Raw genomic sequence first — 23,567 nt, forward strand, 5'->3', positions numbered from 1 at the left:
TTAAATGTACTTCAGCTTTCTAGGATAAAGGATCTAAATAATCTGGCAATTTTTCGTGCTTGTGATATTTTGGACCATGAGCACAGTTTTAAAGAAGCTGTCAGTCAGAAAGAGAAATGTTCAACCCAACAGCAATTGTTGAATAAGCTCGGGTTCACAATTCCAGACGGTGGTGGTAAACGAAAGAAAAGACAAAGATCAGAGGTGAATTACAGGTGCAGTCAAATGACTGGGCATAATGATTGGCTAAAATAGCATTCCCACTAAAAACATGTTAGCAAAATATGTAAATTAAAAGAGCAACAAGGAAGCTTGTATGAAATCATGCCATCTTGACAAGAACTACTTGTTCTGATGTTTCATCAAACACACATGGCTTTTAGCTATACCTTTTCATCTCACTGCTTTGCTTCTCTGCAAGAAAGAAAGGAAAGAACCATCCAAAATGTGCTGAAGGGAGACTGTAAGGTGGTGATTGTTATTTTAAGATATAGTAGGACGTCAGATTAACTGCAGTGGAACATCGGACTGAGCTCTTTGTCTAGGATTCACTTTTGCCCATACTACAGTCTCTGTCTTCTTCCTGGCACGTCAGGATGCAGGAGCTGCTGCCTTTCTCAGTAGTCTCTGCCTTCCTATTTCTGCCACTCAGGAACTGCATCTGTGCCACTTCTGTGCTCAGAACAACTCCCTCGTCTCATGGCCCCTCTCCAAGGTCCTCCTGAAATTCTGCTTGTTTTGTGAAGCCTCCAAGCTGTTAGTATCCTCACAGGTGTGCTCCAAGGGAATCTCAGACAGGCATACTGAGAACGATCAGCATGGTACAGTTTTCTGAGCCAGGGTTGCTAAAATTAAGGGTGGGACTTTTTGTGGCAGGGGGCTGCATCCTGTGGAAATATGTGGAGAGGAAAGTGTGGCAGGAAGCACAGAAAAAGCAGCCAAAAGAGAAACAACAAATGCTGCTGGAGACAAACTGGTAGCCCTAATTTTACCACATCCTGCTGTGAGAAATGAACACAGATAGCAACTGCGTTGAAAAATGAGCAAAGTAATGCCAAGAAGACAGAAGGGGGAGGAGGAGATGCTTTTAAACACTTCCTATTGAGATTTGCAGGCCAGGCCCTTCAGATTGGTGTGTTTTATCGGAGAATCACAGAATGGCTCGGGTTGGAAGGGACCTTAAAGATCACCCAGTTCAAACCCCACTGCTATGGGCAGGGATGGCACCCACCAGACCAGGTTGCCCAGGGCCTCGGCCAACCTGGCCTTGAGCACCTCCAGGGATGGGGCATCCACAGCTTCTCTGGGCAGCCTGTGCCACTGCCTCACTGCCCTCTGAGTGAAGAATTTCTTCCTTATATCTAATCTAGACCTCCCCTCTTTCAGTTTAAAGCCGTTACCCCTCGTCCTGTCACTACTCTCCCCGATCAAAACTCCCTACCAAGGGAGTGCTTCCTATTTTTCCTACAGGAGCTCCCTCCCTCGCCTCACCCCCCTCGCCCCCTTTCCCCCACCCACAGCAGCAGCCCCAGCCCGCGGCGGGCGGGCTCCCAGCGGGGCCGTGCCGGTGCCCCCATGCCGGCTCCCCCCCGCCCTCAGCTCCCCGCTCGCCCCTCCCGGGCCCCTTGAGGCCCCCCCGGCCGCCAGGGGGCCGCTGCCCGGAGCCGCCCGGCGCCGCCCGCGAGTCCCGGCCTGACCCCGAGGCTGCGGGGGCGGCGCGGGCAGCTCGGCCGCTGGCCCCGGCCCCAGACCCGGCTCCGGCCCCGGCCCCAGCTCCGGCCCCGGTCCCGGCACCGCCCGCCCCTGCGTGCCGAGGCCGGGGGGAGCCCCGGGGCCGCGGCGAGGAGGGGCCCGGCCGCCGCCTCGCGGGGAGCGGAGCGGAGCGAGAAAGGGGCGAGGCCGCCTGAGGTAGGTGCGGGGCGGCCGGGACCGGGGGGGTTGGGTTTTCGCCCTCTCCCCCGGCGCCGGGGGGGCTGGTGGGGGTGCAAGCCCCCGGCCGAGCCCGAGAAGCGCTCCCCGGAGGAACCGGGGTGCTCCGCTACAGGCTGGGGGCAAGTGCTCCCTTCCCTCCCCCCCACTCGCTGGAAATGTATATACTCCATTTCTTTTAAAAAAAAAAAAAAAAAAAGTTGCCAAGTCATTCTGCGTTTCATGTTCTCCTTTCATCTGTTCCTTATTTCCCCCCTCCAGCAGCGTGACTTGCTGCTGGTGGTGTTCTTGCCCTGCTGTCTGTAAGCGCGCTGCTTCTGTGCCTTATTCTGCTCGGCTGCGTTTGGGAGGCAGTTGTCTGTGGGTTGCGGCTGTGGCCAGCACCAGGCTCTGTTTCGGTTCCACTGCTTAACTCCATCTGCACAGCGACGCTGGGCTGGAAGCAGGCGGTCAGGAGGTAAGGCTTGGCTTGTACATTAGGGCAGCTGAAGGAGCCCTGCTCCAGGAAGCCCTTTTGCAGCCCCCCGAGGAGCAGCGAGACCCTATTGCTCTGCGATTGCCCCGTGCTGCACGGGCAGTGAGTGCCGTTCAGCTCCGAGGTCTGTGTGCCAGGGAGGTGAGCACCAGCACTGCCTCTCCACCCCTTTAAATGCCTTAAATGTGAGAGAAGGTTGGAGGCAAGGGGGAAATGCAAGCGGTGTTTTCTCCTGTGCAGGAGTTGCAGTGTGTCTGTGCTCTCTGCACAGAGCTCTGACAGAAAGGGTAAAATCCTGACACAAACTCAGGGGATTTGCACTGAAAGAATACCATGCGGCATTCACCTGCACGATTTGGTTTTTGCAGGACGTCTGTGGTGCTTCTGTGAGCATTGTTCCTCTCTTGTTGGCTTCTCCTCGGAGAGGTGTACGTGCTCCCGCAGGGCTTGTTTGCGTCTGAACTCTGCAGGCTCTGTCAACTTGGCTTTCCCTTAATTTTTAGGAGTGTATGAAGAGCATGAATATGCACTTGTTGGCAGCAAAAACCAGTCAGCAGTCTCTGTATTCCTCTCTCGTAAGTGCTACAGCCTCTTCATTATGTGCTCTGAGCACTGAAACAGCATGGAAATGTATCTTGTACTCTCAAAATAGACACCGACAACCCTTCTGTTTAATTTTCTTTCATATTACTCTGTTAAAATCAGTATCTATTGTTATCTTAAAAGAGGATTAATTGTTTCTTCAGGAGAATGAGAGCTGTCAGGAGTGGTATATACATGGGCTGCATCCAGAGTATTGAAAGACTTGTAATGCACTAGAGTTGTTCTGAGGGGATCTTCACTTCGGTAATCAACTGATAGGAATTGTTGCTTTTCATTATTGCTGTCTGCATTTTCATTCTCTAAGGATAGGTGGCTTTCTAAGAAGCCTCACAAGCTGGATGTTCACGTCTCATTGAGCAGAGGTCTGCAGAGGACCCACAAGGGACGTTAGTTGGGTGGTTTCTAGCCCATTCTGCTGTCATCTGCTTATAAAATAATGTATTGCAGGGAGCTAGTAGTTCAAGTTTTAAGATGTGGGCACTTTAAAATTACTAGTCTGTTCGTTTTTTGACTTGTTTGAAGTCAATCCACAAGTAGGTAGATAATTTGACTGTAACGCTGTGTGTTTAAAATAGTGATTGCTGGTTTTTAATATGCAGAATTGTTTCAGCCTAGGTAGCTGGATTGGCTGCCAGCCTCCAAAGCTGACTTGACCCAGCAACAAGACGTTTCAAAAGAATATGCTGAATTCCCAAAATAAAGTGTATTGAATAAAATGTCACAGGTCTTAGCAAATAAAAATAGATGCGTGGCAACTCTTGTCTCCCCTGGGATCTAGGATTTATGATGGAAATCATCTGTCATTTCATAATGCCACGCATGCTAATTGCAAGTTCAGGTTAATCACCGCCGTGTAAGAGAGTATGTCAGATCTTATTTTCCATCCCATCCATACGGGATAAGCTTCTAATAAGCTCTGATCCCTCAGCCGCATCCACACAGCAGCACTTTCCTGGGTTATCCTGCCTATATCCCAGATCATTTTCCAGATGGTTTCGGTTTTGTAATTTGCATTCAAAGCAGCAGGGCATTTTTGTCCCACGGAGACAAGGCGTTTTGTACAGAAATGCCCAGCATTTCTGCATGTAAATCGAGATCAGATTATACATATTTGTAGTTGTGAATTAATATTTATTTTTGGCTGTCTAATTTGGCATTTAGAAAAATGTTACTTTTAAGGAGTGGGAGCTTCCCAAAAGCAAAGCCACTGTTGGTTGTTCTTTCGACTTCATTTTTGGATGCTCATGAGCCATTGAAGACTTAATCTGCTATGATTTTTTTCTGTGGATCAAGGATCCTAGAAACTGGCATAAGTAATCTATGTATTTATATAGACTGAGCTGTAGTAAAGCAATATGTTGTTTTTATCTGAAGTTAGCACTTCGAGTGTTTGCATTGAAGGATTCATTTTGTTCTAGTTTGAGTAGCATCCATATGCTAAAATAACCCGCAAAGCAAACACGTTCGCTTTCCAAAGCGGAACTGGAAGGCCGGAGAATAGTGTGAGAACACTTAAAAGCGTGTTAATCGGGTTCTTTCTTGCATCCCTAATCCTCAAACAGACGGACCTCGTATACCCAAGTCTTCCAAACCACCTTACGTGGTGTCTGCCAGACTCCAAAACTGTCGTAAAGGTGGTGTGTCTCCCTGGTGAAGCAGAAAGTTTATAAGCGCCTTATCTAGAGCTGCTGGAGTCGAGCATCAAAGCTCTTAGGAGATCAAGAAACTGGGACACCTGGCAAGCGTGCTGTAAACACGCACGCTGATAGGATCGGCTGTACAGGCTTTCTCGTTAAAGCATCGCCAGAAGAGGAACCAGCGTTCACCTTGCCATAACAAGCTGGCGGCGGTGGGACTCCTTAAGGGCAGGCTGTAATCAAAACCTGGCCTCCTGGTCCTTGTGCACAAGGGGGATCAAACCCACGTCTTCCCCCACCTCCGGAGCTGTTGCACAGGCTGAAGTAAGCGAGTGGGAGGCGTGCTTCTACCCTTGTGTTTAACCCGGGCCGTCTCCTGGAAGAGGCTGCAAGCCGCCGGAGACCGAAATGAGGGAGCACCAGCAGGAACCTGGCTGCTGCAGCGCTCCCTGTGCTTCCCGGGAGGAGGGCTGGGGCGCCACATCTTACAGGGCTTGGTTGCTGGTGATAAGGCTGTTATCAGAGGTGGGAATTTCCGCATCCTCCTTGTTTGAAGAGAGGAGGAACGCTTGGCCAGTTAAGGGAGGAACAGGAAGAAATCAGGTTACATCTTCGCATGGTCTTTTCACTTGGGTCTTTAAGGCACATATCATCTGAGGATGAAAGGGGAATTCCTCATTCTGTGATAGCTGCAATGCTTTGTTTTGCTAGGACAGTGTTCCTTTGTTTTAGGGCAGGAAAGCACCTGTTTTTTTGGGGGAAGTGTGGATAAGAAACACTGGTGTCTACATTCATTTCAAAGCTCCTTTATTCAAAGAGATAACACATCTTATTTTTGGCAGTCTTGTCTGAAATTGTGAGGGTGACGGGCAACCTGCTAGTATTAACTGCCTTGCCAAATGCTATTGCAAAATATTGCCACCGTAGGAGTTGTGTAACTTTACACACCGTTATATTTCTCTCGGAGTAAAGCAAATCAAAGGAGTACCAACATCCGACGCTGTCTGTGGTGTGCTGCTCAAGTGCAGGTGGGTCTCAGCTGAGAAACAAGATGACACGTGGCCTGCCAAAATGGTCTTGCCGTGGTTATACCTCTGCAATATTGTATATTGCAGATATATAGAGAGACCGTAATAATTGTCTATGTGGTTATACCTCGTATTTGAGTATTTATTGAACTACTGTAGAAATGAAGTTATTCCCAGATATTTTTATTTATCTAAACAATGCAGGATGCAAAATCTGTTAATATATACAAAGTGTGTGTCAGGTTTTTTAGGTATTACAACTTTCCTATTTGCTGTTTAAACATGGTACCAGTTGGAAACAGTGCATGCTTTCAGAAACTACCTTGATGGCTATTTCACAGCTTTGCACCATTAATCTTTGCTGAAATTATTATTTGAATGAGAAGCTGTGTTTGGGGGGCTTGTGAGCTTTGTTGTTCTGTGATGTTGCCTATAACATGGTATTACCGTGACAACTGTGTATTTGGACCATGAGAGATGCCACCAAAAAAAAGTCTCAGCCTCAGCTTAGTGTTTCCTACCTGGAGGCCCCATCTCCTGCTCTGCAATTTATGAACTAGGATTGCTATCAAGCCCTTAAATATGTTTCTTACCAAGTTTAGTAAATAAGAAAGGACTGAGCATTCAGAAAATGAATACTTAAATGCTCTGGAATTTCCAGCTTATGTTATATGTTTTTCTTTAATGTTGGAAGGAGCACGGAATTGGGATAAGAGGTAATTAAAGAAAAAAAGTCACTTTTGGATGGGATTTAATCATACCTTGCAAAAGGAAGATGCATTAAGCCTAGAAGTTTGGAGTGCTACCAGAAACTACTAAATGGAGACATTTTAGAACAGCTCAGAAATAAAAGCTACCTGGCAGAAGTACCCGGGCTGTCAAGTGCCTGGAGACAAGGACATCAAAGGACCGGGGGACTTCTGCTTCCTTGCTGCAAAGCAGGAGTGATGCGTCTTGATTATATTTAAAATGTTTTCTGTTTTCTTTGGAATCGCTGCGTCTAACAACTCTTTTCTGCCATCCCTCTGTGTTCAGAGCCCTTATTGAAAACATATGGGGCTTCTCTGTAAGGAGACCACAGAACTGGCCCTCAGTAGCGTCCCTTGAAAAAAATCACGTGGTGCTTGGAAGCGTGACAGAAAAAATGAGTAATTGCATGGCTCTGTCAGGAGAGGGTGGCTGATGTGCTCGTAAATTTTCAAATGTCTTACTGTAAAGTGTTTGTATCAAGAACAAACGGTGCTGTTCCCAGTGATGTTTTACATCTTGTGTACGCGTACACACACATTATATGTAACTCTAAAGGCATATGCTAAATAGATGGGTTGAACTTCACTTCAGGTTTTTTTGGAGGTTGGCTGCCTTCTTGGTGCGCTTTTCATGTTCACTAATACGTTATGTGGTGGATGAATGGGATTCTTTATAGAATTATCTAAAACCGGGCACTGGTTTATTTGAAAACAAAGGGTTTCTTTGGAGCTAAGTTTAAGCTGGCATTGCCATGAATCCTAGAATTATTCTACATTTAAATGAGAGAACAGTGATGCACTTGTACTTGTGCTTTGAACAGCGCAGAGCTGTTGACCAGCGATTCAGAGGCTGCTGAGCAAATCTTTCTAGGTTCGTTTGCTGAGGTTTCCAACTCTACTTTTCTCTCCTTCAGCCTATAACGAAAAGCAAAGGTAAAAATATGCTATAAGTTGCACCGATCGATTTATGTGGAGGTATGCAAGTTGCTCTGAAGTGTGGTCAAAAAATCTGTAGCAACCCAAGTGCCCCGTAGCAGTTTGAATGTGTACTTTTTCTCTGTTTTGGTTTGGGGTGTGTGGGATGTAGTGTATAGCAGCAAAACAATACTTCACTTGTTTATAAAAATGCTTGGGAAGAAGTGGTGAGAAAGAAGAAAATATTTACAGTAGTTTTCTACCCAATTAAAAATCAGAAGGCAGACTGAAAACAAGAGTTCACCTACCATCCCCGCCAATTAAAAATAAATTTTTCTGCTTGGATTTTAATTTACACATCCAAGGCAATGTAAATATAAACTAGAAGCTTGACTTAACCTACACCAGTTCAGCATGCCGTCGGATTTATGATCCACTTGGTTTGGGTTATAGCATCTGGGTAGTTAAGCACATTTTATGTGAACTGACGGAGGCTATTAGAAATTCATGAACAGCCTTAAAATGTCAAACTTGTGGAGTACTTCCCCAGAATGTGTAAATAAGGCGTGTCTTGCAGGCATAGCTCTGCAACATGAGCTGGCTAGGATCCTCGGTTAAGATACTCTTATGTGTTTGATGCCCTCAGACCTTCTCCCTGTTGTGTGATTATCTGGGAATAAAACCAGAATCCTGTAGCTTTTCTTGTGTATTAAAAGGTATCCAGAATTTGTGTGTAAACATTTTAATTGTATTTGTTGGTAGTAGTTGAGGTTGTTGGTTTTTTTTTTCCATGTTTCATATGAATTAGTTTATAAAGAATTAAAATAGAGGTGGAATAAGGAATGGCATAACACTTGCAGGGTTTTACTCAGAAATGAAATCGCAAACTTGTTGACGTGCAAAAATCAGTTTAATATTTTGTGTAGGGGCATCACTTGAAATGACCTGCAAGAAATTCTATCATCAACCACCCAGTCAAAGCACAGATAATTATTCAGGGAATCATGCTGGATGCGTGAGGTTAGCAAACCAGACAGTCCTTGATAAGGAATGTGTAGGTGCTGAATATTTCCGAAGGTGCACTGGCAGCTCCTTTGCTGCAGAGCAAGGGCCTCATAAGGAAAAGAGGCTGGCCATATGTCTCAACGTAAAGAGGTGTCTTTCAAAGACAGTTGCACACACGTGTGCACAATTTCACCCTTCTTAGGGAAAAAAAGTTGCATCAAGAATTAAAAATATGTTGACAAGAAATGAGGAACTGGCAATGGGAAGCTGGAACATCCTTTGTCTTGGTGACTGCTTTCTGACTCAGGAGCTGGAAGAGATTGATGGCCTGGCTGCTTGGCCTTCTGGTTTGCTTCTGCTGTTTTTATAAGAGTCAGAAAGCCCCCAGACATTCTTCATTGGAGGGGGCACAGATTATTACCAATGGCATTTTAAAGCAGATGTAGCTAATAAGTGAATGCTTTGTGATTGTCTGCTACAGTTTGTTTACAGACCTACCAAAGATGTCCGTATGCCACATCAGATGTCAGTGAGAATGGTCAATATGCAATGGTAAAGTACGCCATCTGATCCTTTCCACTTACTGCATCTTGGTTCGCTTTGCTGGGTGAACGTGAACTTCTTGGAGTCCTTTCAGATGAAGCCGGACTGAAGGATGTTCTGCCACAGTGCTGCTAGCACGCTGCTAGCCACCACCCCCAGGTGCTCAGCCCACAGGGTCAGGCTAGAGCTGTCTTCAAGAAAAACCTACAAATCTTCTCATGCCAGCATAGGCGGGCCTCAACATCAGCTGTCTTCCCTTCAGTGGATGTGCTTTCCTTGCACTGCATTACTTGCTAAGATAGACATTGGAACAAAAACTACAGCAAGAGCAGGTGCAAGCACCCGGAACCTGCTTTTTCTTTTGACTTTAGATGCAACCTCGTAAGCAGTTGCTCATGGAAGTCTAACATACTACTAAAAGGCTCTCCCTGCAAACAGCAGTCTCATTTTTCATCTTTCTTTGCCTCTGTTTCCTGCCTATCGCTTGACTTCCCTCAGTGCTTCCCCTCTCTGTGCTTTCAAACCACTTTCCTTTCCTCTTGCTCCTGTTGGCCACCATCTCTTTCATAGAACATTGCTTCCAGCCATGAGCTTTCATTCTCAGGAGGTCATCTAACTGTCTCTGCCCCAAAGGTGAAATCTGTCTTTTATTAAGTGTTTGCCTCAGCTGTTTTTAAAGGTCTTTTCTTGTGGAATCTCTCTCAGTGCTTCAGTACTTTTTTTTTTACTTTATTTTTATTTTTAATCTTTTTTTTTTACTTTAACTTTTTTTTTTTAACTTTAACTTGTTTTTTTTTAATGTTCTTGCCTCCCTTCCTCCAGTGAATCTTTACTGTGCTCATTATAAGCTCATTAGGACTTGTCCTGTCTATAGTTGACTGAAAAAGAGATGATTCCCTTCTTGTTGTAGAAGTCTTGTAAAATAACATCCACCCCTTACATCTTTTTCCCCTGTACTAACAACTAGCTTGTCCACCTCACCCGTAGGTCATATTTTCAAGACTACTTCACATTCTCATTGCTGTCCCCTAGACCCTTTCTGGTGGGTCCATGTGTCTCCTAGGGATTCAGCTACAAGCAGAGTGAAGTAGAAAGATTTTTTGAGTTCAGCAGATGATGCTCAGGCATTGCACTCCAACACTTCTTTTGATATCTCATAACAACGTTTGCCTTTCTTAGAACAGCTTGGTACTTGTCTCTTGTGACCTACTGTAGCCTGCTGTCGTGTTGTTTCTCATCCTGTATTTGATGTTTCCTGCCTGTGGGCACTATCTTGTATATAACATTTCACTCTGTCCTTTGAGATTAGTACTCTATCCTGACAATTGTCTATTTAACCTTTGTTTCTCACACACTAAACTATTTATTCTTCCTGCATCTGTAGTTTAATTGTTACAATATCTTGAGGCAATTTTGAAGCCTTACTAAAGGAAAGATGTGACATCTGTGCTTTGTCTTCTAGCTATCTGGAAGGCCTGTCAAAGGAGGTTAGCAATGTGATTTAGCAAATCTCGTTTGGCTGCTGGTTAAGCTTAAGGTGCTGCTAATTCATTCGTTCTGGATTATTTATTTATTTTTTTCCCCAGGGATTTGAAGTTAAATTGATTCATTGGGTTTGTAATTTCATTTTAACTGATACAGGTGCTATGTTTGCTCGTTTCCAGTTTTCTGCTGTAGTACATTGTTTATCCTTCATGAGTGACCTGTAACTCTTAAAACCCTGAGCTACATCCTAGAAGGAAATTCATCAGGCCAGGCACTTTGTAAATCTCTAATTTGCCTAATATTCTTACCTGTTTTGTTTTGTTGTGTTTGCTTGTTTGTTTTCTTCATTGTAGGCACCTGCATGCACGCTTTCCTTATGGATGTAAGGCAGCAAGGTTTTCCTTGCTCTTAAGACACAAATATATGGATTTTTTGTTGCTACCCTTTTTTTTTTTTACTTGCATTATAATTCTGTCTTAACCATGCTGATTCCTTTGCCTATGTACTCATGGAGATGTTACACATACTGCTCGCAATGTGACTGTGTTTTCACATTCTGTCCTGAGCTTCTCTCAGATCCCGAAACACAAGACCTAGACAAAAAGTCTCCTTCTACAACTTCTATGGTTTATTTTTAGAGGGCACAAGTACAGATTATTCTTTTTTATTGTTCCTGAAAGGAAACTGCTGTTTTCATGTCTCTCTTTTAGTAGTTTCTCTTTTGAGGTAGATGTTCTGTACCTGAGTGTGTTGCCTTTGCCTTCGTTACATTTATGAGCTCCCTCCCTTACCTCCCATGTCATGAGTTTAGTCAGCTTGCTGTCTGAACTGGTTGCTCTCCACTTGCCTAGAAACAAATCTAAATGATCTGCTGCTTTCTATATTTTCTCCATTTTTAATTAAAAAAAAATTATTAAAAAATAAAAGGAGTGTGAGTCTAAAGGATGACAAAGCTTCACATCGGTTCACAGGCCTTTGCTCCCGATACCGTGCAGATACCAAGGTATCATGCCTTGTTAGTCCCACTCCAGGCTTTTCAGTTCTGTGTCCAGCTTGTTACCTGTGTGATAACTCCATCTGAGGTACCAAACGGATAACTCTGGTGCTGCTAGATATTTTAAAGTGGCTACAGGCCTCTTCAAACAGACCAGCCCTGCTGGCACAAGAGGCTGGCTCCTGCAGTGCTTCAGACCCTGCAGGCCGCTGCCCCATGTTGTCCATCACTGTCCCCACTGCCAGCAGATCTACCACAGCTGGTTTGAAAGTGAAATAAAGAGCAGGCACGCTTTCAGATGTGCCATTACTGCATGTCCCCAGCTCTGGTCAGTAACCTGCACCCGTCTGTGGTGGGCGCGGATTGCCTTCCACAGAGCTGGGATGCTGCATCCAGGCTCTTCCAACCATGGATGTAGGTGTGAGATTTAGGTCCACTGCTTGTTCCGTCAGCATAAGGCAAAATATTTAGCAAAAACACATAATTAGAGTCAACAGTTCTGTGATTTGAGTGACCTCATCGATTACATGCTTCCCATTACTGTTTTCAGAAGGGAATATGGTACTGCATCCAGAAAGAGAAGACATCCTTCATGAATCCACGCTCAGAGAGAGCAGTGTTGCTAGATGCTTACTGTTGACTTTCTTCAAAGCCAGAATAAGCAAAAAAGGACAACACGAGCATTCCCAGCCCTCTTTGGGATGTCAATCCAAGCAACGTTTCCTATGAATTGAAGCTTCAACACAAAGGTGTGGATCTGACCTGAGTCTTAAGAGCTAGGAATAGAAAGATTTTGAAAATGTAAAGCCTTGTAGTCCATTGAGCATGATCAAGAGGGTGTGTGTTAAAATACATAGGTGTATATGTAAGTTTACATAGTTGTCTTTGTCATGGCCAAGCGCTAGGCACTCAGAGCTGCATCAAGTCCACATTATGCAAGATGGATTGCACAAAATTACTAAAGATAACTTCTTTCCCAAAGAACTGTGCTCTGGCTTTTATTCCTCACTGGTGAGATGAGCCAAGTTACAGCTGCAGTGTGAGAAGGATCCGCTTGTACTAATGTCTACAGCAAAGTAAGACTGACTGGGATTTTGATGTTAACTTTTTGCAACCCTTCATATCATGTGCCTAAGTACAGATTAAAATAGTTTTAGCAAACTAATTCCCTGAACATATTGATGCATGCACCCAGATACTCATAGGGAGCTCCAATCTCGCTGGGGTTGTTGAGTTGTGTACCAAAAATTTGTACATAAACCAGTGGTTCTGCTGTTGCTAAGCTGTTAACACAAATGAGCTATCAGTGTAAGGACTGGGGTGCTTTCAGAAGAAAGTAACAAGTGCAGGTCTTTTTTTGAAGTGGACCAATTGGGATTTTTTTTCCTAGCTGGATGAAAAGGCTGTCCTTTGGAAGCACTCTTACTCCACTGTGGGACAATGACTAAGAGCTGACGGAAATTTTGAAGACTCAACGTTTTTTCCTCATTCTACTGCAAAACCTTTCCATGTGCATTGGTTGAATCTTTTAGTGTGTGTTGCAGGTACTTTTTTATTGCTGTTTCCATGATTTACAATGTAGTGGGTCTTAATTTTATTGTTCACTGGAATCTGAGCAAGTTCGGCCAAGAAAACACTACTACAAGCAAAGAAAATGCGACTTAGTCTATTTATTGGGATTCAGACCTTGGTTTGTTAATTTATTCTCTTTAGCCAGTATCTGGGATTTGGTTTGTTTCTTTAGTCTGACTTCTTCCAAGTTTGGGATATATTCCATGCCAGCATTCTACAGAAGTAACCACAGACCAGTGTCAGACCAATTCTCTATTTAAGGCTCTTCAGTAAACTGACCGCTTAACTTTTCATGTCTGGGCAGATTACGTAACAGTATTTGAAAACTTTCTTCTATAATGTAAAATACAAATCCCATGGTTTATGTGTTCAGAAGATACTGACGAGTATTTTCTGAAACGACTTTCTGTTACTCTGATGTATTTTCCCTCTGTGTAAGTCTGGAACCACCCCTATATATGCATGCACATATACATATATACACCTTTTTTTTCACACAGAAGAAAATCTCTGTGTGTTTTTCACTTCATTATATAGTAGAGGAGTGGGAGTTCTGTGCGTTTTCCTGTCTGCTCCCCCCTGACACTACAGGAAGCCATGGGTTGTGCTCTCAGCTTTCCTGGACACACAATAAAACAAAAATATAGTCCTATGTAAATTCGATAACTAATCCTCATATCTTCATGTTTTGTTACTCCAACAATTCTAGCACCCACATAGGTATAGTTTGACTCTGTACCACCATGATAGGTGCATTAATGCTTTCAAGATTGCATTTTTGTGAAATGTCCAAAATTTCTTTCTCTATGGCATTAGCTTAATGTTTTGTGTGCTCTCTTTTTGTCTCCCTCAGCTTCTGGTCCTTTTGTTAGTTGATAGAAACTCCGCTGTTGCTCCGTGATCCAATAAAAGTGTTAAGTTGTTCTGGCTAATGTGACTTGAGGCATCCTTCCCATAAACAAGATTGTAAAATCTGGTACTAGTTTAACTATGCAAGTTCACAATGAACACAATAAAGTGTATATGAAAAGCTTTACTGAGCAATTATGCATGTAAGAACACTGGAGCCAGGAATCAGCAGTATCAACAGCCATCTTGCTTGCTCTGACATTTAAGGAATTAACTATTTTTCCCCTCAGTTCGTAAGCATTTCTCTTTTCAAAATTAGCCATTATTCTTCTAAGAGTGAGAAAATAACAGTGCTGTGTTTTCTGATTTTGAAGGTACGTTCAAATCAATAGTAGAGACAAATGGGTGAAGGAATGGAAATATCCACCATTACCCCGACTTTATTTTAATGGAGATCTGTGTTTTTTTCCCAAGGGACATGTGTTTAGGGAAAGGCATGGTAAAGGGTCCGTGACAGGCAGACTGAAAGCACAAGGAAGCTCTAGGAAAGGAATTGTGTCATGGTTTTATTGGTTAATTTTGCCATAGGAACCAGCGGTGGTTTCACAGGGGTGGGTGAGGACCGCTGGGCTTGGCATCTGCCCACCACCGCCATTTCCTACCAGAGGTACCAACCTCCCCAAATCTTGCGTGTGTGTTCTCGACTGTCTGCAGGTAGGCGTGAATCAGTGACAAAGAAAAAGCTGATTAGTGTAGGGCTGGGAGAACCTTATTTATGTAAAGGTGAACGATGAAACAGTATTTCTAAAGAGGGTATTTTGAAGGGCTGTTGTTTGCTTCCGATTCAAACGTACCTTTCGTTTCTATAAAGCGCTGCAATTTGTAGAAATCTGCTAGTGACTCATCCCAAACCTGAGGGGAAGCGGAGCTACTGTGACACAGATAGATACTGGAGCACTGACATGGTGTCTGTTTCAAACTGAAGTTAAGTTTCCGTTGGTTATTCAGGAGCAAAAGATACCAGCACCCTTCTCCAACACCCTCCCGTTGGCTTTGGTTAGCGTGGTGCATATTCCAGTTTAGATATCCTCACCAACACTGCCCCTGCATCCAAACAGAGATTTTTGGTAGTTGCTCAAACATTGTGCAAATGATGAGCAGCTCCCATATTTTACTATCGATGCAGTAGCAGTATATTTACTGAGTGCTTCAGTTCGTGAGATGTACAACATGCTCAGTTCTCATGGCTTTACAAACTTCATCTCACTTCTAGAACAAAAACGTTCCTTTGCTTAATTGGAAGATTTATAAAACATTTAATGAATCAAGTTGACATGAAGTAAGATTGCCATGTAATTACAAAACTTTGGCATTTTGTTCTTTTGTGTTCTTACGCAAGCTTAAAATTGCTCTGCCATCTACAAAAATTACTTTAATTCGTGCAGCGTTGTTAGAGAAGGCTGAAGTTGGAGTGAGATATGTTCTCATGTCTTACTGAAGGAAAACAGGGTAGTTTAGGTCGGGGTGCACGAACGTATTCCTATGAAACGTTTGACTGTTTTGAATGATGAAGAACATACGATGTCTTTGAAATCTTTGGCTTCTTATTGTCCCTTTAAAATGGCTGTATGTACATCGAAGCAGGATGTCAGCAAGTACAATTTTGTGACAACTTCTCCTACTTAGTTTTGATATTCCATGCAGTAACCTACAACATCTTTCCCTTTTCTCTGTTTGTTTTACCACCCAACGCCACAATAGCTAACAAGTACAATAAAAAAATGCTGACCAGAAAGATTAAATGTTGACATTTCCATGTTTAAAATGGCATAATGAAACAGCGGTATTGAGTTAATATTGAGATTTAGAGGGATGTGCTTAACTTTTGGTTATGTTTCACACTCGGATCTACGTTTTCTCAGGATGAACAATATGCTGTTAACTGGCTTCTGCTAGGTTGCCACGTTGTTTCTCATAAAAAGAAAGATATGTTTCGTAGAGTCCAAAAGTTGATCCTGTGTCCTCTGCCCGAGCTTGTTCTTGGACGTCCTCCTGTATTGTGTTGGTTTTACCTGATGTAAGAGGACAGGATGTATGTATCTTTATATAAATCTATTACTGAAACTCACTTAGTAGTTCAGACCCATGTAAACACTTAAAACGTTGACTCATGAATCCTAGGACTGAACAAGAGTTGTTCATGCTTGGAGAACAAACAAAAACCAGACTGTGGTTAGTAGGTGGAAATACTTATTCTCTGTGGATTGGGAACGGGCTGGGCACCTGACAAACCTGAGGAAATGGCTAGATAAACAAGTAAACAACGTGAGGACAGAAAATAATAAACTTGCACATTTTGCCTCAGTCTCTGTCCTTTCTGGATTACGAGATAGAGCATCCTGCTTCGGTAGCAGGAATTTTAAATTTTAGCAATTTTAATTTGTTGTTACCCATTTTGTGCTCTGGAATTGACGTGTATCAGTGCTGTAGCAGAACGCACGCCCTCTTTTGACGTAAACAATTCGTTAGAGGTATTAATAGAATAGTAAATCCAAATCTGGCCTATTCTGTAAATCTTAGGCTGCCTTTAAAGTGCTGCTATTTTGGGAAGAGGTTGTGAGCAAATGCAAATAGGAAAACAACTGGCAAACAAGAAGACCCATGATGCATCCTTCCTTCTGTCAGAGTAGGGCTTCTGCACCCTGCTATGCCTGTGCTTATTTCCCAAGGCTGGGCACACCAGGAAGTGAGAGAGTAGCTTGACGGTGGAAAATCTCAATAGCAAGTGAACCTTCTTGGTCTGGTGCCCACCAGTGAAGATATTGACCGGGGTGGGGGGAAAATGAGGAGCAGCCCCCCCACACCACCCTTCTTTAGTTTCATTCAAATACGATACCCGTAGAGGTGAACAACCAGTAAATAGCTTGAAAACGCAAATGCAGCGGTTGTGTTCTCGCTCATCTCTCTGATTTAGGGAAGAATTCTTGACATTCTGGGTAGACCCCACCTACATACCGTTGTGTGCCAAAGCATTTGTTTACCAGAGCGTGTTTGTTCACCCGAGCCCGTATTTGCAATTCTAGCAGAACGTGCTGTAGCTGGGATTCGGGAGGCTGAATTAAGAAACATCCATACAGAATTACTACTTTGAGAGCTTTTTTTATTATACTTAGCTTAGCTCTAGCATACCTTCCTGCACATACTGCTCATATCTTGGGCAAACTCAGAGAGCTGACCTGTTGTATGGAACCGTGTTTATAAGCTGAATACCAAAGGGTCTGTGTTGAGAATGAAATGCAGGTCTTGCCATACTGTGAGGTGGGAGCTGTTGGGGTTTTTTTTGCCCTTTTGTTATATGTGTGGGTTTTTTTCTTTTTTTTTTGTAGGACTTTGTATGGTTTATAAATCGGTAAATCAAGTCTAGCATGCTTCTTTTCCTCATGTACTTGGAACCTATGTAAAACCCATATAAAACTTCTATGTAAGCAAATAGAGGTGGCTCGAGGCAGAACCTACAGCGTGTGTCTGTACGATAATGGAAAGCTGAGGTAAACTGGGCAATCTGTGGTTGGACTTGATGATGTTACGGGCCTTTTCCAACCTAAATGGTTCTATGATTCTACCTTGAGTTCAGTATTCACACCGTGATCCTCCAGCTGGCAGCTGAACTCGTTTGTAGAGATTTTGTCTGGGTACCTGCTCTGCGCTGCACACCACAGTGAGCGACGGTAGGTGTAAGGGAAAAGAGATCGGGGCCCAGAGGGCTGTCTGTACGGGTGGGTGTATTTATATACCGGTGTACGTCCACTCACCTGCGGTTAGCGGTGCTCCTCGTGAAGAGGTGGCTGTAGTTGGATTGCATCTCCTGGTGGACAGCGAGCAGGGAAAGTGAGCAGGGTGTAAACGGGGGGCTTCGGATCTGAAGCGAGCCTTGTCAGGCAGCTTATGGCACTTGAAATGCCTCGCGTTGCAAGTAATTTTTAGAAACTGATCTTCAGAGTTGTTTGCTTTGTACCAGAATGCGTTGTTCAGCTTGCCTTAACTGAAAAATGACTGATGCTGCAATATTAATATTATATTCTGGTTTATGTATGAGGGAAATGAGGAGGATTAAGTGAGGAAAATAGGGTTACGTGTATTTAAAGCACAGATATGGTATTTCACTGCCTGATACTGCTTTTTTATCTTGAAATCCCATCATGCATTTATGCAATTTCTGCCCAAAACTGCTTGCCTATATCAAATTACCCAGAGGTTTGTTAGTTACAACGTAGTGTTGTACAGAAGGAATGAATTTTCCTAAATAACATTGATAAAAATTATAGACTGTATTATAAAAATATGCTGAGAACGTAAAAAACTAGAACTCTTGCATTAAAGGATAAGAAGGATAACTTATAGCCTTATTTGTCCTCATATTTTCATTTTATTTTCCATCACTTAAAATCCTGTCTAATGCTTGTGACATCAACTTGATTTGCACGTATGTGTGTTCCCTAATATTTATTTGGATAAAATGTGAGGCTGATGATGGTATGGTATGGATTACAAGTCGGTACCTTGCTCTTGAGGGGTGTCTCTGCTGTGTTTGAGGTACATAACTTTCCTAGTGGAATGACTGATTGAGGTTTCCTCCCCCACCGCTCAGCCCATCACGTTGCACTTGCTGTCTCCAGATCTTTATGCATACTTCCCCACAGTGTGCTGGTAGCTGCTAAGTCCATAAACTCCCCTCTCTGCTGGGTGTTTGCCCATAGTTGTTGTTGGAAACAGATTCTTTCTCGTGAAAGACCATATGCAACATACCCGAACATGAAGTATATGAAGAACAGCCACATGCCGTGGCTTAAGAAAGCAGCTCAGAGCATGGTGATCACAGTCTTTCAGGGAATTAAAACTCCTTGAAGCTCAGTAAGATCCGGGGTATGAAAGTGGCCTTTGGGAGGGGAAAGGGAGGCATTCGTAGGCCAAGTCTCTTCTGCTGTGTGAGGAATGAGGGCAGTGCTTGGACTGAGATGAGACGTGTAAAAAGCGCCACACATCTAATTTTCTCCAGAGATGCCTCCTTTCTTCTTGCTGGAGGTGGTACTGGGAGAGCACGTGAACTGTTTGCATTGATTTTGGAGCTCTGGATACCCAGCGGACAAGTAAGAGTGGCCATTCAGTCCAGACTGTAGAAGTTGAGAGGTCCCACATAGGTCCAGTGAGCATCCAGAGCGAGGCTGTTGCTTCTAGGATGAGCTACGTACGTGCTGTATTGTTGATCAATGTAAATATCAAGACACTGAAGACAGAGGTGCTACTGAAATCCTTTTTCTTGTGACTGAAAGTAGTTGCTTGCCAGAGAAACTCTGAACTGTTGGCTTCATCTTCCTGGGGTGTAAATGCACTGTCAAAGAGACTGAGAGCTTAACATATTCTAAGCAAAAAACGTAATTACTCTGAAGAGCATTGGTAGGCAATCTGCATTTCCAGTGTATGCAACAGCATACTTGGCATACATGTTCCCCTAGGTAGGGATAAATTCGCCTTTTTAATCATTCAGTCTTACCTGTTTTTCTTTAATTCCGTGTGACACTGTTGTTTTTGGCACAATGCTTGCTTGTGTACCAGCATTCATCTCCAGCATATGCTTCACTTGATTTAATCTGTTTTTCTTTTCTCTGAAGGATTTCTTTGATCTGGTGCTGCTGTCATTCTTTTGGTCCATGTTATGCATCCTCTGTGATGTTTGTGAAATGATGCAATTTAGCAGTTTTTCTATAGTTATCCCTTCATTGCCCTGGTTTGTGGTGTTTGTTATGCGAAGTGTGGGTCCATGTAGTGTTGTAGATTCCGGTTTGGATCTCCACCAGCCTCTGTGCTACAGGACACTCTTGTAATGCATGGATCATTTTTGTGACTGGAGCTCTGGAAAACTGTCAGCTCGCTGTGAATGTCACTCAGGATTGGGAAGCCTCCTTTACATTCAAGACCTTATGCTTTGTTGAAATAATACTGAATCTTTTGGCAGTGCTTGTTGAGGTGCCATGTGGTAGTCTTGGGTGGTGGGTTGGTTTGTTTGGGAGTAGGGGCTGAAGTATATGTTCACTGCAAATCAGTGTCTTAAGTATTTATTCAGTTCCTCCAAACTGAAAGACTGTCTCTGTATTCTGAAGACATTTTGTGGTTCATCTAGAGCATGAAAAGAAAGTAGGGAAAAAAACATTTCTCCTACGGAGCTCATGTAAAACTGAACCATTATTCAGACTCCTTTAATAAGCACAGGCACGCAACTATGAAAATGAGTTAAATGAAAGCCATTAATATGCATACATGCATTAAGTGTTACAAAACCAGCTTTGGTAAAGAACAGTTACCTGGTGACACTGTTGCTTGCATGTGCACTGTGGAGTTTAAGTCTCGTCCATCTTTTTTTTCTGTAGTTTTAACTCTTAAGACTTTCAGCTAAAGCACATGCCCACTGTGTGTCACTTCTTACTTGATTTTATCCTTGATAGCCCATGTTTTCTGGTAATCTCATGTACTCAGGGAGTCTCTCAGAAGATGTTTTTCTCCAGTAGATGTATCACTGTTGTTGCGTTTTGCAGCGCTGAGTGCCTGATCCCAACTGACCCATTTCCAAGCCTCTTAAAAGTCCAGTTCCTACGCAGGCAGTGGGAATGGATATGGGTTAATCAGGTGAATCCAAACGGGAGGTGTGAATATAACTGATAAGTACCAAGCATAAAATTAGAGAAAAGGGCAAGTGTATATACGTCTTCATACGTTTTATGGGGTCTTTGTGGCAGTGAGAATCTCGGGTATTAGACAATATTTGCCTCGAGCTGCTATGCCTGTGCCATCATGAGGCCCACCTGTTACAGCTCGAGGCTTTCCAAAGGGTTACGTCCTCTGGAAACGCGCTGTGTATCTGGAGGTAGCTGGAGCTGGGTTCCTGGATAAAAATCATTTGGCAAATGTGAAGTTAAGTACAATGGCCCTCAGTTGTTTCCTGAGGGAAGTCCAAGTTTAGGGCTTTATAGGCTAAAGGCTAACAGTAATTACTTAAAAGATCACTTCATCTGGCATTGTCACGTTCATGCCTTTTGGAGGGCTTTATATAGGCATGGATTTGGTTTAACTGGAGCTGCTGGTATGTGAGAGATACCATCACAGAGGAGTGTCTGATTCCAAACATCATCTCAGCGTAGTGTCCAAAACTGATGACTCTATTAATTGTCCTTTCTGGGGCAAGGAAGTTGTGTTATCCCCGAGCACAAGGAGCGGGATAGCAAGCTTTGTGTTAAACGTGACAGGCTAAGTATTTTCAAGATACTGTAACTGAAACAGAAAGCTCTCACCTCAGTGTTTGAAGCTGGCAGTGAGATGATTATTTCAAGGTCATAGTCAATTGACCCACAGTGTTTTAACAGTAATTAAAAATATTGGACTATACTTATCAAATGATTGGGGTTGTGCTTGTTGTGTAAATATTTGAACATATATTTAAGTACTGCAGAATGTACATAGGGAACAGTGTTCACTAACAAAGCTCATGGCTATGTTTAAGCAGGTCTTTTGCATTCCTGCTTCTCTTTGTCTTATGACAATGCTTTTTATTTATATTGTATTTTGTCTGTTTAGGCCTCCGTTAAGATTATACTTCTGATCTTTGGTCAGTGACAGGGTTTTTCATGCTAATTTAAGCACAGTTTCAATGAAAACAGTATTTACTTTACACTTAATAGTTCAGAGTGCTGCTACCTGCTCATACTGGGCTTGGAGAAATCCAGTTGAAATGGGATGAGATGGTTCCTTCCCTTATCCTTTTTTTTTTTTTCCTCTCCCCTTCCTCTTCCTGCTCTGTCACCCAGTTACTGGCATTCTTCAACAAAGATTTGAAATAGTTGGGAAGACAGCACAGTTCGCGGATTTGTAACATTCCTTAGAAGCCAAGTACTGCAAAGCAGTTGGTGGAAGCGAGAATCATTGTGTATATTCCTTGCCAGGGAAACTTACACAGGGAATGCAAGGGAGTTCCTGTGGATAAAAACATCAGAGTGAATGCTGACCTGTAAGTTCACTTAAAGGCAAGTTTAGCCCTATGTGTTTCTGCATCAAAAACACAGGTAACCACCAGGTATTCCGAAGGAAATTGGCATTAGAGTACTAGCCTTTAAAAGCTCTGACCAAAGAAACTTGTGAACTACGGTTTCTTTAAATTTTAGGACCTTAACAGTGGTTTGTATGGTGTGATGCAATATATAGATAAATTTGCTGTGGAATTCATTCTGGCAAATTACAGTTTAGGGATACGTACCACACGGCTGCTCTGTAATTACTTAGGCTGAGCACAGCTCTGGAGTAGTGAGAGGAACTACGTAAGATTAAACGCTTGACAGCCCGGTCTTCGGAGAGTTTTCAGCTGCAAGGAAGGACAAATTTATCTCTTTATTCAAAGCTTTAGGGCTTAGACTGTGTGGTCAGGTAGGCAGAGTTAAATTATCTCTTGGCCAGGGCTCTCTCTGCTCTCCCACACTGAGGCCCCTCTACTGTAAATCAGTCGAGTGGCTCCATTCAGTGGATCTGCCGACAAGTGAATGATTAACCAAAAACTATCAGCCGGGTAGGAGATGAACACTGCTAAACGACTTGAAAATAACTCTTGAATACAGATTACCTGATTGAATTATTTGCCAGCGAGTTACTTTAACTGACTGAAGTTCAAAGCCTTCTATGTTGGGATCAGAACAAGAAGTGCTAGCACATTTTCTTTAAAAACCCTCTGTGATTGTAAGGCCTGATCTGAACAGGCAGAAGGAGGACTGTAGCAGTGCCTGCCCCAAAATATGAAATTCCCAAATTGGAAATTTGGGCGGGCTGGGATGGGAAAACTCCTCATTCCTTCCTGGGAGGGCTCCACTAAAATGGCAGACCGCAATCCAGTTGACTTGTAGCTTGTGCGTACGGGGTTACAACACACTCATCAACACACTGACGTATTTCAAACAATGCCGGGCTGCCACGCTGGTTGGTTTTTGGAGCGCGCTCGGCTCGGATGACTGTTGGTGCCTGACGCACGAGCGCAGCGCTAGGTATGAGCACTCACAGCGGGGCTCCTCGGAAACCGGCTCTCCTCAATTGCTCTTCGCTAGGTGTACATGCCAATACCTGTGACTCTGCGTAAATGAGCATCATCGTGCCCCGTCAGGCCCGCGTGCGAGCCCTGTGAGGACGTGCTTGCAGAATGTGAGGCTCTTCCGTCATCGCTCCCCAGCAGTTTGCTGATGGGAGCTGCTGGGGTCTGGGGGCACGCGGGCGCTGCGTGGCATTTTCGGCTCGTTCATGCTGCAGTCACAAAGCGAAGAATCGCTTTGAAATCCAAAGAATCACATCAGGGATTTACATAGAGGAGGTGAAAACACCATAAGCTTTTGCCTCAGACTTGGTATTATGGCTAGCATTAGGTATTTGCCTCTTCAGCCTTGCCTCAATGACAAATGCTTACAGACTGTGTGTACCTCAACATGCACAGGTGCCCCTCTAACTCCTGTGCATTTAGGTCTGGTTATCAAAATAAAGTAGAAGTGATACTGCCGTTGAAAGAGGGTGGGATTTTTTCCATGGATTCCCTATTTTTGCCGACTTCCTTAGGGCTGGTGTGCATCAGGTACAACTTAGCGGTTACCCGCTGCTAGGAGGAGCCCAGCCCGGGCCACCCCAAACCTCCCTCATGCCTTCGCAGGGCGCAGAGGCAGCTCCCTGAAGATCCCGGGACCTCCTCCCTCGGCCTGCAGCGGG

At 43.7% G+C, this 23,567-nt stretch overlaps 1 protein-coding gene across 4 annotated transcripts in view; it reads left to right on the forward strand.

Moving 5' to 3' along the window:
• The first annotated feature begins 1,700 nt into the window (after window positions 1-1,700).
• The window catches only part of SGK3 (serum/glucocorticoid regulated kinase family member 3), a 57,871-nt gene continuing 36,004 nt past the window's right edge, over window positions 1,701-23,567 (forward strand). The window contains exons 1-2 of one of the 4 annotated variants that reach the window (XM_050708744.1): window positions 2,336-2,386; window positions 2,908-2,979. The gene's annotated coding sequence lies outside the window, so the exon portion shown is untranslated. Of the gene's footprint in view, window positions 1,909-2,201; window positions 2,387-2,907; window positions 2,980-11,918; window positions 12,113-12,753; window positions 12,908-23,567 lie in introns of those variants that run through there. The other 3 variants (XM_035563061.2, XM_035563060.2, XM_050708742.1) reach the window with 3 other exon arrangements.

This window comes from Cygnus atratus, chromosome 2, assembly GCF_013377495.2.
Source record: "Cygnus atratus isolate AKBS03 ecotype Queensland, Australia chromosome 2, CAtr_DNAZoo_HiC_assembly, whole genome shotgun sequence".
Lineage (NCBI taxonomy): Eukaryota > Metazoa > Chordata > Aves > Anseriformes > Anatidae > Cygnus > Cygnus atratus.